This window comes from Pristiophorus japonicus, chromosome 5 (genome assembly GCF_044704955.1).
Source record: "Pristiophorus japonicus isolate sPriJap1 chromosome 5, sPriJap1.hap1, whole genome shotgun sequence".
Lineage (NCBI taxonomy): Eukaryota > Metazoa > Chordata > Chondrichthyes > Pristiophoridae > Pristiophorus > Pristiophorus japonicus.
The window spans coordinates 268,738,269-268,756,703 of NC_091981.1; the positions used below are offsets into that span (position 1 = coordinate 268,738,269).

Sequence of the window (18,435 nt, forward strand, 5' to 3'; positions counted from 1 at the left end):
GCTGTTTATGGGAGCTTGCTGTGCGCAGATTGTCAGCCGTGTTTCCTACATTACAATAGCAGCTACATTGGAAGTTCATTGGAAATGGTGCCCTCCGGTCTGTTCATAAGAACATAAGAATATAAGAAATAGGAACAGGAGTAGGCCATACGGCCCCTCGAGCCTGCTCCGCCATTCAATAAGATCATGTCTCCACTTCCCCGCCCGCTCCCCATACCCCTTAACCCCTTATTGTTTAAGAAACTGTCTATTTCTGTCTTAAATTTACTCATTGTCCCAGCTTCCACAGTTCTCTGAGGCAGCGAATTCCACAGATTTACAACCCTCAGAGAGAAGAAATTTCTCCTCATCTGTTTTAAATGGGCGGCCCCTTATTCTAAGATTAAGCCCTCTAGTTCTAGGCTCCCCCATCAGTGGAAGCATCCTCTCTGCATCCGCCTTGTCAAGCCCCCTCATAATCTTATACGTTTCGATAAGATCGCCTCTCATTCTTCTGAATTCCAATGAGTAGAGGCCCAACCTACTCAACCCTCTCATCCCCGGAATCAACCTAGTGAACCTTCTCTGAATTGCCTCCAAAGCAAGTATATCCTTTCGTAAATATGGAAACCAAAACTGCACACAGTATTCCAGGTGTGGCCTCACCAATACCTTATATAGCTGTAGTAAGACTTCCCTGCTTTTATACTCCATCCTCTTTGCAATAAAGGCCAAGATACCATTGGCCTTCCTGATCACTTGCTGCACCTACATATTATCATTTTGTGTTTCATGCACAAGTACCCCCAGGTCCCGATGTACTGCGGCACTTTGCAATCTTTCTCCATTTAAATAATAACTTGCTCTTTGATTTTTTTTTCTGCCAAAGTGCATGACCTCACACTTTCTAACATTATACTCTATCTGCCAAATTTTTGCCCACTCACTTAGCCTGTCTATGTCCTTTTGCAGGTTTTTCGTGTCCTCCTCACACATTGCTTTTCCTCTGTTCTTTGTATCGTCAGCAAACTTGGCTACGTTTCACTCAGTCCCTTCTTCCAAGTCGTTAATAGAGATTGTAAATAGTTGGGGTCACAGCACTGATCCCTGTGGCACCCTGCTAGTTACTGGTTGCCAACCAGAGAATGAACCAGTTATCCTGACTCTCTGTTCTCTGTTAGTTAGCCAATCCTCTATCCATGCGAATATATTACCCCCAATCCCGTGAACTTTTATCTTGTGCAGTAACCTTTTATGTGGCACCTTGTCAAATGCCTTCTGGAAGTCCAAATACACCACATCCACTGGTTCCCCTTTATCCACCCTGTTCGTTACATCCTCAAAGAACTCCAGCAAATTTGTCAAACATGACTTCCCCTTCATAAATCCATGCTGACTCTGCCTGACTGAATTCTGCTTTTCCAAATGTCCTGCTATTGCTTCTTTAATAATGGACTCCAACATTTTCACAACGCAGATGTTCGGCTAACTGATTCACGCCCATGATTTCCGTGACTGATTTAGAATTAGCGATTAGGACACTAGGGCCCTGTTAAAAGAGCTTTCAGGTCCTTAATCAAGCGTAAGACATTTAAATTTCAGGCGGCCACGCTGCACACCTAAAAGAAGCGGCAATTCAAAGTAGCAATGGTAGATTCTGTGCATGAAACGGGAGTGCAAGATTGCGGCACAACTTTCAATGCAAATAGCGCTCATTTTTTGGAGGTAAAAGAGGTGTTTCTAAAGCCTTCTCTATGTGCTGGAGTTGAAGCCACAATCTTTTAACTTAGAGGCAAGAGTCCCACTAATTGAGTGTAACTGACTCTTCTAAATGCTCAAATATCTCCTTATGCGCTCGGTGTCAAATTTTGTTCGATAATGCTCCTATGGAATGCCTTGAAATGTTTTACCACATTAAAGGCGCTATACAAGTACAAGTTGTTGTCGTTGAGTCGACAACCTTCCACTCTCTGCCACTGAATAACTGGCTGTGAGGATTTGCAGGGGCTGGTGACTCTCCCTCTCGCTCCCCCTTGTCTCCGTGTGTCTCAGGGTTTGAGCCCTGCTGGCACCTTCCCGCAGCAGCCCAGCCGAGCTCCAATGTCCAATGTGAGCCACACTGCACTGCTTCAGTGGTTTCAATTTCACTCTAACCAACCTAGCAGACTTGATGGCTTTAGGTAAGGTAGCAACTGAAGTTTGAGAGAGAGATGGCTTCTTGTAAATGATCTGAACGCGCCCACAGGGAATAGGTTCCTGCGGTCTCACTTTTTTGGAGCTAGGTACAGCTGGATGAAAATCAGTAAGACATTAATTCGATGACAAATCTGTAATGTTATTTTGGCACTAAAATCAGCTTCCCATATCAATAGATTCTTACATTGTTGGAATTTGTGTGATATCATCCTTGCATGCGCCATGGCAACGCACAGGATGGGTCGTATTGTAATGTGCTGTAAACAATTTGAATTACACTTATTCGGTGCAACTTATGAAGCCTTCACTTGTTAAACTTACAACTCACTTGCAACTACCTGTTCACTATAATAAAACCAAAAAATGTTGGAAATACTCAGCAGATCAGGCAGCATCTGTGGAGAGAGAAACAGAGTTAACATTTCAGGTCGATGACCCTTCGTCAGAACCTCATTGGCCTGAAACGTTAACTCTGTTTCTCTCTCCACGGATGCTGCCTGACCCTCTGAGATTTCTGGCATTTTCTGTTTTTATTTCAGATTCCATCATCCGCAGTATTTTGATTTTGTACCGATTTACTATCTGTCTTAAATACACTACCATAAGAACATAAGAAATAAGAGCAGCAGTAGGCCATTTGGCCCCTCGAGCCTGCTCCGCCATTTAATATGATCATGGCTGATCCGATCACGGACTCAGGTCCACTAACCATGTTATTCGCTGGTAATCAATTGTTGACAAATGTATATTGACGAAAACACCATTATTATGGCCAAGGTGGCCATCAATAGGTCCAGGCAGCGGGCGGTCGATGGGGTCATTCGGCCCGACTGTCTGCTTCTCTTCCGCGGCTACATTTGCGCCTGGGTGTTCCTGGAGACGGAGTACGGGATGTCCACCGGTACGCTCGAGGCCTCCCGCGACCAATGGGTACCGGAGGGACTGGAGTGAATTATCACAACCTGTCATAGAATTTTAATTTAATTTGTTAAAGTTCCTTTAAAAATGTATTGTTAATTTACAGTCTTTATTTGTTGTGCCCCTCTAAAAAGGGGGCACATGGTTGCCTTTTAATCAGCAATTGCCGGCATTGAATGAGTCAGCACCATTATTATACCTTCATCAGAGACACCATCAGCAATGATCAATAATGTGAAATGATAAGCCAACAACGGAGGTCGCACAGCCATTATCCCATTAATTAAAACACCAGTAAATAGAATAAGGCTACCTTTGCACTGTTCACAACCTATATAATCAATAAAAATAGATACCTTGCATATGATCTCATGGTTTTTGATGTCCCCTTAGCCCTTCCAAGAGATTATCTATTATTCGCGGCATATTTAATTCTATTCTGTCACTGTTATTTTCATATTCTCTTTGGATTATATTTCACACCTGTAAAATAATACGACACAGGCATGAAAATATCATTTGTTCTCCTTACCACAACTGCGTTCTCCATGCACTGCACCACTGTCATCAAAGGCACTGTGAGTAACCCCGTGGGGAAAGACGGAGCTTTCTTTACATGCATGGTAGAACGTGATTATCTGCCTGTAATTACAATAGTGTAACCTGTTACATAAGTAAGGAGCCTATCATTTGACAATGATTTAGTGCTGAAATAGTGAATGAGATTGATCAGAACGTTAGGTACATTCACAATATTCCTTGGCTTTATACATCGAGGCATAGAGTACAAAAACAAGGAAGTTCTGCTAAACCGCTATAAATCACTGGTAAGGCCCCAGCTGGAGAATTGTGTTCAATTCTTGGCACCACACGTTATAAAGGATGACAAGGTCTTAGAGAGGGTGCAGAGGAGATGTACTAGCATTGTATCAGGAATAAGGGACTTCAGTTACTTGGAGAGATGAGAGAAGAGTGGGAGAGAAGCTGTGGTTGTACTCCTTAGAGCAGAGAAGGTTAAGGGAAGGTTTGATAGAGATGTTCAAAACGATGAAGGTTTTGATAGAGCAACTAAGGAGATACTGTACCCAGTGGCTGAAGGTCAGTAACCAAAGGACACAGATTCAAGGTAATTGGCAAAAGCAGGTGAAATGAGGAGAAATATTTTTACTCAGTGAGTTGTTATGATCTGGAACGCACTGCCTGATAGGGTAGTGGAGCACTGACCACACTGACCAGCATTGAAGCACTGACCACACTTGATCAGCTCCGCTGGGCAGGCCACATAGTTCGCATGCCAGACACGAGAATCCCAAAGCAAGCGCTCTACTCGGAACTCGTCCACAGCAAACGAGCCAAAGGCAGGCAGAGGAAACGTTACAAGGACACCCTCAAAGCTTCCCTGATAAAGTACGACATCCCTACTGACACCTGGGAGTCCTTGGCCATAGACCGCCCTAAGTGGAGGAAGTGCATTCGGGAGGGCGCTGAGCTCCTCGAGTATCGTCGCTGAGAGCATGCAGAAACCAAGTGCAGGCAGCGGAAGGAGCATGCAGCAAACCAGGCTCCCTGCCCACCCTTTCCCTCAATGACTATCTGTCCCACCTGTGACAGAGACTGTGGTTCTCGTAATGGACTGTACAGCCACCTAAGAACTCATGCTAAGAATGGAAGCAAGACTTTCTCGATCCCGAGGGACTGCCTATGATGATGATGAGTGGAGGCAGATTCAATAATAACTTTCAAAAGGGAATTGGATAAATACTTGAAGGGGGAACATTTTCAGGGCTATGGGGAAAGAGCGGGGGAGTGGGACTAATTGGAAAACTCTTTCAAAGAGCCAATACAGGCACGATAGGCTGAATGACCTCCTTCTGTGCTGTATCATTCTATGATTTTATGTCCACTACCCTTTGTATGAAGAAGTGCTTCCTGTCATCACCCCTGAATGGCCTAGCTCTAATTTCAAGGTTATGCGCCCTAATTTGGGACTCCCCCACCAGAGGAGATAGTTTCTCTCTATCTACCCTATCAATCCCGTAATCATCTTAAACACCTCAATTAAATCACCACTAAGTCTTCTGTATTCAAGAGATTACAATGCCCGTCTATGCAACCAGTCTTCATAATTGAACCCTTTTAGCCCTTTTATACTTCAGATCTAGTGATTCCTGCTATAAAGTGTGGAAGTTGGGTGAGGACAGAAAATCGCTTAGTTGCGATGCCTTCCATGATCAAATAGTCGGACAGCATTCACTCACTGTTCAGGTTGACATGAAGAATGACCAATTGGATGAAGTACTGAATGAGACACAGCACTCATAGTGTCATCCTCCCTTGTCCGTGCCCTCAGTAGAGAGAGAATTAGATGCGGTGGAGGGTGAAAGAAAACCTAGAGCATTAAAGACTTCTATGCGAAAGCATGGCATTGAAAATAGATCTGGAAAAGAGATGCAATGTAGTAAAAGTTTACAGAAGCATTTCTCTCAGCAAGGGCTCAATTTACTTCAAAGCATACTCTGTAACTTGGTCACTGCAAGTTCACATCACTTCAGTATTCCTTGTCGGAATTCCTCATGGCGATGACAGCTTATTTGGAAGTTCATATTTACTTGTTTTTCACCACCCAATGGGCACTGAGAATGCTGGCATTACGGTGCACTTCCTGTGGCTGGTAACACATTGAAAAGCCCTTCTTCTGAACTCTATCATCTTTGGTGTTACTTCCACATCAGTCTACTTTACAACACAAGTGCACGGAATGTTGTTTCACACGACTAATCTGGTGGTTGCCTTTTGCCAGCATTATGCCTAGTGATTGCTTTGTGATCTGCTTTTTGCGCATGTTTCAGCTGCGTATCCCTTTCCCAAGGTTTTAAAGAGGTCATTGAAGTAAAGTCAGGATTCATTATCTGTGGTATAACCAGAACATGGTGTAATGATGCTGTTGCCTAGCTCACACCAAGTCCTGTTCACCCATTACCCCAGTACTCGCAAACCTACATTGGCTTCTGGTCTGACAATGCCTCAATTTTAAAATTCTCATCCTTGTTTTCAAATCTCTACATGGCCTTGCTCCCTCCCTATCTCCTCCAGCCCTACAACTTATAAGATAATGCGGGGGCTCGACAAGGTGGATGCAGAGAGGAAACTAAAACTAGGGGCCGCCCATTTAAAACTGAGATGAGGAGGAATTTCTTCTCTCAGAGGGTTGTAAATCCCTGCCCCAGAGAGCTGTTAGGTGGGGTCATTGAATATATTTAAAGTGGAGATAGACAGATTTTTGAGCGATAAGGGAGTAAAGGGTTATGGGGAGCGGGCAGGGAAGTGAAGCTGAGTCCATGACCAGATCAGCCATGATCTTTTGATTGGTGGAGCAGGCTCGAGGGGCCAAATGGCCTACTCCTGCTCCTATTTCTTATGTTCTTATCCTCCGAGATCTCTGCCTCTTGTATTCCCAATTTTCATCACTCCATCATTGGTGGCCTTGCCTTCAGCTGCCTGGGCCCTAAGCTCTTGAATTCCCTCCCTATACTTTCCACCTCTCTAACTCTCTCTCCTCCTTTAAGACACTCCTTGCAGTCGCCATTACTATTGCAAGATCGAAGGCCACTCTGCGTTGGGTTAGATGGGGTGTCAGTAGGGTTACTTCCTCTGGCCTTACTGGTTATAGTCTAGGGTGGGGAAAAAATAAAGTGGGGTAGAAATTCACCTCCACCCGAAACAGGGGCGCCCTTCCCCTCTTTGAAGCTTTTCTCTGCTGCATGGGTTACAGCGGAGAAGGCGTTGATATTCGGCACTTGGAAGTTATTTTTGATCGGGGTGGATGTAATTGCGGCTGAGGGGCGGAATTGCCCTTGCAGTCAACGTCAGTTAAAGAGGAGGGCTGCTGTGAGCTTTGCTTATTTTCAGTTAAGTCCACTGGGCCACCAGGGAGGCTTTCAGCCGGGCCAGTGGCCTGGCACCCAAGACGGGGAGCCAAGCTGCCTTATGGTGGCGCGGCCGAACCTGGGGAGGCATAACTGTTGGGTCGACCTGGCTGTCAGAGGTCTTATTGGGAGGGGCAATTTTGGCACCAGTGTTTCTATTCCTGTACATGTATGTGGATGTGAGTAGAGGTTAGGATTTGGCTCACATGTAGCCGAGTATCCTGCCAACATCCACTGTCTAGATTCATGCATAAAGAATGCCTACCTGGGTGCGATACTGTAGGTTGAGTCTTTCAGATGAGATGTTAAACCGAGGCTCCCTCTAAGGTGGACGTAAAAGATCCCACAGCACTATTTTGAAAAAGCACAAGGGACTTCTCCCTAGTCTTTTGGCCAATATGTATCCCTCATCCAACACTAAAATAGATATGGTCAATATCTCATTGCTATTTGTGGGACCTTGCTCTGCGCAAATTGGTTGCATTGTTTCCTACATTACAACAGTGACTACAATTCAAAAATACTTCATTGGCTGTAAAGTGCTTTGGGACGTCCTGAGGTCGTGAAAGATGCTATATAAATATGATAAAGTGCAACATCCCCACCGGCACCTGGGAATCTCTGGCCCAAGAGCGCCCAAAATGGAGGAAGAGAATCCGGGAGGGCGCTAAGCATCTCCAGTCTCGTCGCCTAGAGCATGCAGAAACTAAGCGCCGACAGTGGAAGGAGCGTGCGGCAAACCAGACTCCCCCACCCACCCTTTTCTTTAACCACTGTCTGCCCCACTTGTGACAGAGACTGTAATTCCCGCATTGGACTGTACAGTCACCTGAGAACTCACTTTTAGAGTGGAAACATAGAAACATAGAAACATAGAAAATAGGTGCAGGAGCAGGCCATTCAGCCCTTCTAGCCTGCACCGCCATTCAATGAGTTCATGGCTGAACATGAAACTTCAGTACCCTCTTCCTGCTTTCTCGCCATACCCCTTGATCCCCCGAGTAGTAAGGACTTCATCTAACTCCCTTTTGAATATATTTAGTGAATTGGCCTCAACTACTTTCTGTGGTAGAGAATTCCACAGGTTCACCACTCTCTGGGTGAAGAAGTTTCTCCTCATCTCGGTCCTAAATGGCTTACCCCTTATCCTTAGACTGTGACCCCTGGTTCTGGACTTCCCCAACATTGGGAACATTCTTCCTGCATCTAACCTGTCGAAACCCGTCAGAATTTTAAACGTTTCTATGAGGTCCCCTCTCATTCTTCTGAACTTCAGTGAATACAAGCCCAGTTGATCCAGTCTTTCTTGATAGGTCAGTCCCACCATCCCGGGAATCAGTCTGGTGAATCTTTGCTGCACTCCCTCAATAGCAAGAATGTCCTTCCTCAAGTTAGGAGACCAAAACTGTACACAATACTCCAGGTGTGGCCTCACCAAGGCCCTGTACAACTGTAGCAACACCTCCCTGCCCCTGTACTCAAATCCCCTTGCTATGAAGGCCAACATGCCATTTGCTTTCTTAACCGCCTGCTGTACCTGCATGCCAACCTTCAATGACTGATGTACCATGACACCCAGGTCTCGTTGCACCTTCCCTTTTCCTAATCTGTCACCATTCAGATAATAGTCTGTCTCTCTGTTTTTACCACCAAAGTGGATAACCTCACATTTATCCACATTATACTTCATCTGCCATTCATTTGCCCACTCACCTAACCTATCCAAGTCACTCTGCAGCCTCATAGCATCCTCCTCGCAGCTCATACTGCCACCCAACTTAGTGTCATCCGCAAATTTGGAGATACTACATTTAATCCCCTCGTCTAAATCATTAATGTACAATGTAAACAGCTGGGGCCCCAGCACAGAACCTTGCGGTACCCCACTAGTCACTGCCTGCCATTCTGAAAAGTACCCATTTACTCCTACTCTTTACTTCCTGTCTGACAACCAGTTCTCAATCCACATCAGCACACTACCCCCAATCCCATGTGCTTTAACTTTGCACATTAATCTCTTGTGTGGGACCTTGTCGAAAGCCTTCTGAAAGTCCAAATATACCACATCAACTGGTTCTCTTTTGTCCACTTTACTGGAAACATCCTCAAAAAATTCCAGAAGATTTGTCAAGCATGATTTCCCTTTCACAAATCCATGCTGACTTGGACCTATCATGTCACCATTTTCCAAATGGTGCAAGTCTTCCTCGATTTCGAGGGACCGCCCATGATGATGATAAATACAAGCTCTTCATCTTCTGCTTCTTTCACTGGGCCCGGTGGAACTTTACCCCAGTGTGGGCTGGTGCTTTCAGGGAAGAAAAGGGAAGTACATTTTGGGGAAAAAGAAACTTTACAGTATCTGCTGCATGTGAATGTGTCACAGCCATTGGCAATGGAAATTCCCAAGAAACCTGCTTCCTGACTGTTGCTCGATCCTGGATTGTGATCTTGTGATGTTAGAACAGGGAATGTTGTGTGTGTGCGTGAAAGAAACAGAGAAAGAGGAGAATTAAAAATGTTTAAAGACTAACAAATAATCTTCATCTCTGTTATGGAAACATGAACACAAGATGCCGTAAATTACATGAGAATTTGCTTTTCTTCAAATAGAGAGTTACAGGCATCCCAAATACCTAACAGTTTGTTTATTGTAGGGGGTGTCGTGGTCTTCCCCTCTTTACAAAGGCACAGATTGCTGCAAAATTGCACTTATTATAATATACCTTTATGATAAAGTAGATTTCACAGGATGCTTTTATCAGCCGCTCTGTACAATATTGAATTTAATCACGACATTTTTCTCTCCTTGTATGTAACTGACTTGCTGTCACCTCCGAACCATGGGGCGTGTTCTCTTTCTCCGTGTTAAAGAGAAATGCTGTTAAAAAAAATTACTGAACATGTAAACAACAAAAGACTAAAGTCTTATGGTCTGATAGATTTCAGCCTTGAAATTAATATTTGCAATATAAGTGCACAACTACATAATATGGTTGTATGACATTCTTTTGTCTGTCATTTTAACAGATGTATTGACCTGTTTAAATAGATGTTCATTCACTAATGTTACAAACAATTACTTCCAGACATTAGTTCTTAATGTTTGAAATTATTTAGCTGCGGGTTCATCTTTAATAACAATATAGTTTTAGACCTTGATAATTGACAGATTTTTATTGGGTATGGGTATCAAAGGATATGGATCAACGGCAGGTAAATGGAATTAAGGTACAGATTAGCCATGATTTAATTGAGGGAACAGCCCGAGGAGTTGAATGGCCTACTCCTGTGGGCGGAAGAAGTGCCTGGCCTATTTCTGAGGTGGGGCAGGCATTTCTTCCGCCCACCTAAACTATTGTCATAACATCACCTTTAGGGGCAGGACTAGTGGGATATTGGCACATCCTGGAAATCCTCCCAGTTCCATCCAGCGCTTGGCCAGCAGTGCATGAAACAGGCATATCATAGAATGATAGAATGGTTACAGCACAGAAGAAGGCCATTCGGCCCGTCGAGTGCTAGCTCTCTGCAAGAGCACCTCAGCTAGTCCCACTCCACTGTCCTTTCCCCATAGCCCTGTAAAAAATTTTATTTCAGGTACTTATACAACTCCTCTTTAAAAGCCGTGATTGAGTCTGCCTCCACTATTCATCAGGCAGTTCAGTCCAGATCCTAACCACTCGCTGTGTACAGAAGTTTTTTCTTATGTCACCTTTGATTCTTTTGCCAATCACCTTAAATCTGTATCCTCTGGTTCTCAACCCTTCTGCCAATGGGAACAGTTTCTCTCTATCTCTACTGTGTGTAGACCCCTCATGATTTTGAACACCTCTATCAAATCTTCTCTCAACCTTCTCTGCTCTAAGGAGAACAACCCCAGCTTCTCCAGTCTATCGAAGTAACTGAAGTCCCTCATCCCTGGAATCATCCTTGTAAATCTTTTCTGCACCCTCTCTAAGGCCTTCACATCCTTCCTAAAGTGTGGTGCCCAGAATTGGACACAATGCTCCAGTTGAGGCTGAACCCGTGTTTTATACAGGTTCATCATAATTTCTCCGCTTTTGTACTCTGTGCCTCTATTTATGAAGCCCAGGATCCAGTAAGCTTTTTTAACTGCTTTCTCAACCTGCCCTGCCACCTTCAATGATTTGTGCACATATATCCCCAGGTCTATCTATTCATGTACCCCCTTTAGGATTGTACCCTTTAGTTTATATTTCCTCTCCTCATTCTTTCTACCAAAATGTATCACTTTGCACTTTTCTGCTTTCTGCCACACGATGCACTCAAACAGTGATCGATATCAGAGATCGATTGTCTTTAGAGGAGCAGTACAGCAGCGCTTTGAAAACTTAGCTCAAACTGGTCTACATGGCCATTAACCGCCCCACCCCACCCCCTCCCCTCCCGACAAGTTACCGCTCCCAGGTCCCGCTGCCCGCCGGGTGTGATCCCCAGCCGCGCTGTTAGAGCACAGGCACCCCCTTCCCTATTACTCAAATGGCTTCGACCTTGGGGATTTGGGGGTGGGGGCATTCGGGGAGCAGTGCAGACTGACAGATTGATATCCTCCCCATCACAACATACTTCTTCTGGTGGTGGGCCGGGGTTCCTGGAAATTCTGGGCATAGTTTGGGCAGTGCAGTAAGATATTTCCATGCACAACTTCCAGGTTATACTCCACATCAAATGGGGACAGTTTAAAACTGAAGGAAAAGTGGAAGTTGAGTGTTTGGAAATGCAAGAAAGATAGATCAGCACGAGAAATCAATTAGCCAATCCTAATGCAATCATTGATTAACATTGATATGCTGATGTATTAGTAATAGATTTCCAATAATCATTATCAATTATTCTAATATGAAACCGATTGAAATTTTCCCTCAGAGATATTTATCCAAAAGGGTTCTTTATCCTTCCAATATCAGCTCCTGCACCAGTCTTTCCTCATGTTATTTAATAAACCACCTCCACAATGTCTGTGAAGATATTTTTATCACTCAGATTGAGAAGGATGAATCATTTCGAAGATCAGAGGTTAATACTTTATAATCTGGGTCAATGAGGCAATGACATATCTGTTGAATGATTTATCTAATGGAAGAAGAATGACCTTGATGCCTTGAATTACATTTTTTGGTGTGACAAGAAAGCCCAAGAGGCTATTCGATTACATCTGAACTACAGTTACATCTTGTAGGAACAAGTTTGCATATGAAAGTAGCTTTGAAGAACTGAGTTTGTGCCTGTGAATATTTATAAAACTCTATCAGTCCTGAAAGGACTCGCACATTTGGACATGTGCGACTCTGGGAGCTTTAGGCTGGCTTTCACTGCATAATTCTGGTAGCAGAACAATAATTATTTCATTTTTCATAAAACATTTCTCAGGAACCTACTTAAAAGTAGTTACCTTGGTGTTCACGAGAACAATTAAAACGCATCGCACATCATAGCGCAAAGCTTGGAAAAACGACAGAAAGTCACCTCACTAATTCTACATCCTGTTGACGTCAAGGGTTTATAGCAGAACAGAAATGTACTTCCTGCTTTACCATGACTGCATTTGCATAATGGTAGTGGCAGGTTATAATGGTTAAATCTCGATCTTTTATTATTTTAGAAAAAAACCTAGTTATTTGCCTCTTTCTCAGCCATTTACATGCAAAAGCGTTCAGCCAAATATTTAGAACTTTTTCAGATCCTCTGCAAGTTCTCCATCATCAGTTGTTTAGATGAAGGATGACAAATATGTCGATGTTAAGAACTTTGTTGTGGTGCTGTTGAAGGCTGTTGAAAAATTGTCCGATGACATCAATAGGTCTAAAGCCTTTCTGATACTTTCTGATACTTCAGCATATATCAACGCCTTGTAAATCTAGTTCAGTTAGACTCTGGACTCACTCACCTCAAGTTAGGCTCACTCCTTCTTCCCTGCATCAGACTCACTCTCACAACTGCTTCAGAACATAAGTAAGGATGGAACTGGAAAAGGCAATTTTGGCCCATCGAGCGACTGCTGCTCCCACAGACTGCACACAGTCTAGCATAGATTTTTATCCCAGTAATTTAATTTCCTGAGGCAAATGACTGAAAAACATTCCTCCTGACTCTTCCAGACAATCAGTAATGGCAATAACTTGCATTTATATTGCGCCTTTAACTTAGTAAAACGTCCCACGACACTTCACAGGAGCGTTAGCAATGAAAAAAATGGACACCGAGCCAAAGAAGGATCCATTAGGACAGGTGACCGAAAGCTTGGCCAAAGAAATAGGTTGTGTTATGTATGCACCTGTGAGTATGCTCACAGGTTTGTAAAGCCGTTGCATTTCTGCGGTCTAGAGGAATCCGTGTTCCATGTTTTTATTGAATGTGCGGGGTTGCATCCCCTGTTTCATTATTTGAAGGGGCTGCTCCTCAATTTCTGGTTGCACTTCAGTCCCACACTCCTGATCTTTGGGCACCCGGTGCGGAGGGGAGCGGACAGGTCAGAGGGCCTCCTCGTAGGACTGCTCCTGGGCACGGCCAAGGTGGCCATTAACCGGTCCAGGCAGCGGGCGGTCGAGAGGGTCGTTCAGCCCGACTGCCTGCCTCTCTTCCGCGCCTACATCCGGGCCAGGGTGTCCTTGGAGATGGAGCACGCGGTGTCCACCGGTACGCTGGCGGCCTTCCGCGAGAGGTGGGCACCGGAGGAACTGGAGTGCATCGTTACCCCGGCAACCAAATTTTAATTTGATTTTATATGTTTTAAAGTTTAATTTGTTTTAATTGCCGGTTTTAGTGTCGCCCTCCCCTTTTATAGGGGGCACTTGTAAAATATATCATTTTAATGCCCCAAAAAATCACCAAAGAAAATCACAAAAAAACACAAAAAAAAAACACAAAAAAAAAGAGGGCAGTTAAAAGTGTCTGGAGTGTCCCCCAGATCGGGGGGGGCACTTGATCTAATGTTTATTTTGTTTACTCTAAAAGAGTTGTAAAGCCGTTGCATTTCTGCGGTCTAGAGGAATCCGTGTTCCACGTTTTTATTGAATGCACGACGTTGCAGCCCCTATTCCATTATTTGAAGGGGCTGCTCCTCAAATTCTGGCTGCACTTCAGTCCCACGCTCCTGATCTTTGGGCACCCTGTGCGGAGGGGAGCGGGCAGGTCGGAAGGCCTCCTCGTAGGACTGCTCCTGGGCATGGCCAAGGGGGCCATTAACCAGTCAAGGCAGCGAGCGGTCGAGGCGTCATTCAGCCTGACTGCCTGCCTCTCTTCCGCAGATACATCCGAGCCAGGGTGTCCTTAGAGATGGAGCATGCGGTGTCCACCGGTACCCTCGCGGCCTTCTGTGAGAGGTGGGCACCGGAGGGACTGGAGTTCATCATCACCCCCGGAAACAGGATTTTAATTTGATTTCATAAAGTTCCCATGTTAATTTGGATTATGTGTTCTCGTGCCCTTTAAAAAAAAGGGGTTCTTGATTTAAACGTTCTTATAAAAATAGTTGTAAAGCTGTTGCATTGCAAGTGGCTTAGCCAGTCACGTGATGTTCATAGAAACATAGAAAATAGGTGCAGGAGTAGGCCATTCGGCCCTTTGAGCCTGCACCGCCATTCAATAAGATCATGGCTGATCACAAGACTCAATAAAACCCCAGTCAGTTGGGTCTAGGCCATCCACGATGAGGTGTGCAGTTGCGAGCCTAGTGGATGAACTGGTAATGTGTAATGTGATTGTTAAACTTTTGTTAATAAACCAAATAGTTCTTTACAGCAATGTGTTGCTATGAATTGTTAAGCAAAGGACCCATGAAGCAAATACATTACAAGTTGTAAGGAGGGTAATAAAGGAGGAGAGAGAGGTGGCGAGACAGAGAGGTTTAAGGAGGGAATTCCAGAGCTTAGGGCCTAGGCAGCTGAAGGCACGGCCCCCAATGGTGGGGTGAAGGAAGTTGGGGAATCAAGGAAATCTGCAGAATATCCACCCGCCCTTAGATCTGGGCTAGTTACTGTGCACAGGTAACGTGCCCATGGTGCCAGGAGCTCAGAAAGCATTGTATTCCATGAAGCACCTATGAGGACCGACGAGGAGGGGAGGTCGGGAACGGCGAGGTCCGGAGATCGGAAGCGGAGAGGAGAGGACGGACGAGGCACGGAGGAGCGGAGAGGTCGGAGCCCAGAGGTGGAGCAGCATGGACAAGGCCAAGGGAAGGTGCCAAAAGCGAGGCTGTGAGGTCGTGAGGCTCACGTTGCGTACTATGAATTTCACGTAGAGAGAGGTTCTGTGGGAAGGAGGAAGGAAGGAGGACAGTGGGAGTATGTTTGCAATTGTGTGTATGTATTGGCACATGGCATCCAGTCGTCTTGGGTTCTCTTGCCACTGGACCAAGACCTAGCTCCGTCAAGCCCGTGTGGTGGCTGGTGTGCTACGGCCACCACACATTAAAATAATTCACGCACAGGCATCTTCCACCATTTAAAATGAGTTCATCAGTCATCTGAGTACTCATTTTTAGTGTGGAAGCAAGTCATCCTCGACCCCGAGGTACTGCTTATGATGATGATGATGACATTGTCCATAATAACTTTCACTTTTGATCCTAATCAGATGGGTACCTTTGTGAGGTGAGACCCCAAGCTCACAGCCTCATTAGCAGCAAGCATGCTAGCGGAGATAGGGTTGCAGTGTTACAGCTCTTGTACGGTGATGTGTGCTCACTGCTAGCAAGTGCCAGTGCTGGGAGCTTCCTCTCACAAAATGACCACCCATTTCCCCCACATATCTTCATGCAAATATTGACTGAAAAAGTTCATTAATATGGCATTAACATAAGAAATAGCAGCAGGAGTAGGCCATTCAGCCTTTCGAGCCTGCTCCGCCATTCAATAAGATCATGGCTGATCTTCGACCTCAACTCCACTTTCCTGCCCGATCCACATATCCTTTGATTTCCTTAGTATCCAAAAATCTATCGATATCTGTCTTGCATATACTCAAGTATTGAGCATCCATAGCCATCTGGGATAGAGAATTCCAAAGATTCACCACCCTCTGAGTCCTAAATGGCCGACCCCCTATTGACAATCTCTATATTCTCCATGAAGATTTTTTCAATGTTCTATTTGTATTCTCTAGTGCTGTACTCACAGACCTAATTGTGCAGCTTGGAGCTCAACTTCAGCGAGAACAAAGTCGCCCGGTTCAGCTCCCGCCAGAAACGTCAGGTCTCAGGACTTTATTCTGTCTCCCTCCCCCACTGATCACTCAGAATAAATCTGTCAGATCTGCCTTCAACAAAAACAGCAAGATCTTGCATTCATATAGCACCTTTAACATAGTAAAAATGTCCCAAGGTGCTTCACAGGAGCGTTAGCAGACAAAGTCTGACACTGAGCCACATATAGAAACAGGACAGGTGGCCTCCAAGAGTCTGCCTGGTCGTGTGCCCCACTGTGCGGACTGAATACTCAAACAACAGGTCACACTGGTACTCCGAAAGCTGATCAAACAATTAACACTGCAAAACAAACTTGTCCCTTGAGGAAAATCTAGTAGATAGAGCACTTCAAACAACGACAAAAGCTTTAATTTATATAGCGCCTTTAACATAGTAAAATGTCCCAAGATGCTTTGAAGGAGCATAATCAACGACATTTGGATCGGAGCCACATAAGGAGATATTAGGACAGATGACCAAGCGTCATCGCCCTGAAACGTTAACTCTGCTTCTCTCTCCACAGATGCTGCCCGACCTACTGAGTATTTCCAGCACTTTCTGTTTTTATATTAGCTTAGTCAAAGAGGTTGGTTCTAAGGGGCGTCTTAAAGGAGGAGACCGAGTCGGCTGAAGGCACGGCCACCAATGGTGAGCGATATAAATCGCCGATGCGCAAGAGGTCAGAATTGTAGGAGCGCAGAGATGTCGGGGGGTTGTGGGGCTGGAGGAGATTACAGAGATAGGGAGGGGCGAGGGGGGATTTGTAAACAAGGATGAGAATTTTTAAATTGCTGGACTGGAAACAAAGGGAAAATATGCGGATATTCGATATTTGAAATAAATACAGGAAATGCTGGAAATACTCAATACTGCAAGTCAGGCAGCATCTGTGGCGAGAGAAACAGAGTTAATGTTTCACGTCGATGACCTTTCATTAGAACTGATGGCGTTCCATTAAAAAAACACTCTAGCCTCGGGAGCTTACCTTCATGCAAGTTAAAAAATCCAACATGGGTAGAAATCCATTTTGCCGCACATTTAAACACACTCAGGTAGAACATAAGAACATAAGAATTAGGAACAGGAGTAGGCCATCTAGCCCCTCGAGCCTGCTCTGCCATTTAACAAGATCATGGCTGATCTGGCCGTGGACTCAGCTCCACTTACCTGCCTGCTCCCCGTAACCCTTAATTCCCTTATTGGTTAAAAATCTATCTATCTGTGATTTGAATACATTCAATGAGCTAGCCTCAACTGCTTCCTTGGGCAGAGAATTCCACAGATTCACAACCCTCTGGGAGAAGAAATTCCTTCTCAACTCGGTTTTAAATTGGCTCCCCCGTACTTTGAGGCTGTGCCCCCTAGTTCTAATCTCCCCGACCAGTGGAAACAACCTCTCTGCCTCTATCTTGTCTATCCCTTTCATTATTTTAAATGTTTCTATAAGATCACCCCTCATCCTTCTGAACTCCAACGAGTAAAGACCCAGTCTACTCAATCTATCATCATAGGGTAACCACCTCAACTCCGGAATCAGCCTCGTGAATCGTCTCTGTACCCCCTCCAAAGCTAGTATATCCTTCCTTAAGTAAGGTGACCAAAACTGCACGCAGTACTCCAGGTGCGGGCTCACCAATACCCTATACAGTTGCAGAAGGACTTCTCTGCTTTTGTACTCCATCCCTCTCACAATGAAGGCCAACATTCCATTCGCCTTCCTGATTACCTGCTGCACCTGCAAACTAACTTTTTGGGATTCATGCACAAGGACCCCCAGGTCCCTCTGCACCGCAGCATGTTGTAATTTCTCCCCATTCAAATAATATTCTCTTTTACTGTTTTTTTTCCCAAGGTGGATGACCTCACACTTTCCGACATTGTATTCCATCTGCCAAACCTTAGCCCATTCGCTTAACCTATCTAAATCTCTTTGCAGCCTCTCTGTGTCCTCTACACAACCCGCTTTTCCACTAATCTTTGTGTCATCTGAAAATGTTGTTGCACTACACTCTGAACCCTCTTCCAGGTCATCTATGTATATTGTAAACAGTTGTGGTCTAAGCACCGATCCCTGTGGCACACCACTAACCACCGATTTCCAACCCGAAAAGGACCCATTTATCCCGACTCTCTGCATTCTGTTCGCCAGTCAATTCTCGATCCATGCTAATACATTTCCTCTGACTCCGCGTACCTTTATCTTCTGCA

The 18,435-nt window shown here is 44.8% G+C and overlaps 2 long non-coding RNA genes across 2 annotated transcripts in view; one reads left to right on the plus strand and one right to left on the minus strand.

The window, feature by feature from the left end:
* The window catches only part of LOC139264004 (uncharacterized), a 185,934-nt gene that overhangs the window by 118,552 nt on the left and 48,947 nt on the right, over window positions 1–18,435 (plus strand). The gene's annotated exons all lie outside the window — the stretch shown is intronic.
* On the minus strand, window positions 3,655–12,516 carry LOC139264005 (uncharacterized). The gene is made up of 3 exons (XR_011593274.1): window positions 12,436–12,516; window positions 9,746–9,900; window positions 3,655–3,735 (listed from the first exon to the last, which is right to left on the minus strand). It is a non-coding gene; the product is annotated as an uncharacterized lncRNA (long non-coding RNA).